The sequence below is a fragment of the Mandrillus leucophaeus genome, unplaced genomic scaffold (assembly GCF_000951045.1).
Source record: "Mandrillus leucophaeus isolate KB7577 unplaced genomic scaffold, Mleu.le_1.0 Scaffold20, whole genome shotgun sequence".
Lineage (NCBI taxonomy): Eukaryota > Metazoa > Chordata > Mammalia > Primates > Cercopithecidae > Mandrillus > Mandrillus leucophaeus.
In genome coordinates this window covers 2,121,888-2,123,186 of record NW_012102032.1, presented here as the reverse complement: position 1 = coordinate 2,123,186, position 1,299 = coordinate 2,121,888, and the positions used below count along the sequence as shown (strand labels likewise).

Below are 1,299 nucleotides of genomic sequence, written 5' to 3'. Positions count from 1 at the left end.
CTGGGACTACAGGCGCCCGCCACCTCGCCCGGCTAGTTTTTTGTATTTCTTAATAGAGACGGGGTTTCACCGTGTTAGCCAGGATGGTCTCGATGTCCTGACCTCGTGATCCGCCCGTCTCGGCCTCCCAAAGTGCTGGGATTACAGGCTTGAGCCACCGCGCCCGGCCCAAAACTAGTATATTTTTAAACATACTCAGATTTTTTCAATTTATGATTATTTATTTATTTATTTATTTTTGAGACAGCTCTATCACCCAAGCTGGAGTGTGGTGGCACGATTTCAGCTCACTGCAACCTCCACCTTCCAGGTTCAAACAATTCTTTTGTCTTAGCCTCCAGAGTAAGTGGGACTACAGGGCACAAGCCACCACACCCAGCTAATTTTGTATTTTTAGTAGAGACAGGGTTCACCATATTGGCCAGGTTGGTTGCAAACTCCTGACCTCGTGATCCGCCCACCTTGGCCTCCCAAAATGCTGGGATTACAGGCGTGAGCCACTGCGCTGGCTGATGATTAATTTTTTAATGGAACTTCACACTTTAAAGCATTTATCTATATGAGTTAATTCTTACACTCCTGGAAGAGAGGAATTACTGTACCCATTCTGTAATTCTCAGAGGTAGGGAGGTTAATAAGTAATAGTTGCTTAAAAGAGTAAGTAACAGCTGGAATTTGAACCCAAGTGTTTTGACTTCCAGTTCAGTATTCTTTCCATTCTTTTGCATTGCCTTCTTAACTTCAATGTATTGATATGATTAAGGAAACTGAATTGTTTAACGCCTGCTATTGATCAGGACCTGTGCAAGGTAATTTGCAGTGGTTATCTCATGGCAGACAATTCTGAGAGGTCGTTGTTAACCACATTTCATAGATGAGGGAACTGTGTTAGAGAAGGTAAAATACTTGCCTAAGGCCCTAGAATTCAAACCAAGCTCTGTCAAGATAAAGCTCATTCCCTGTATCTATGTGAAAGCAAAAAAGAAAAAGAAAGATAAAATCCATTTATGTTTCTGAAAGGAAAGAATCTGAGTTCCTTCACTAAACCAAGACCATGGGATATGTTTGTTGTGTTCCATCGTATCATGGTGACATACTTTGTAAAGGCATGTCACTTGATGTACATCCAGATGTAGCTTAGGGTAACAAACATTTCTCATTGTATGGGTAAACAATATTAGTAATATAAACATTTTAGCCATTCTGAAATAATAGTGGGAAAGCCGCACACACACACCAATTTTTTTCTACCCTAATAGTAAACCTGTCTCCTTGTCTGCTTTTCTTTCTTCCCTTTTT

At 41.0% G+C, this 1,299-nt stretch overlaps 1 protein-coding gene across 3 annotated transcripts in view; it reads left to right on the top strand.

Annotated features, from left to right (window-relative positions):
- VMP1 (vacuole membrane protein 1) overlaps positions 1–1,299 on the top strand; it is a 142,673-nt gene that overhangs the window by 106,283 nt on the left and 35,091 nt on the right. The window lies entirely within an intron of this gene.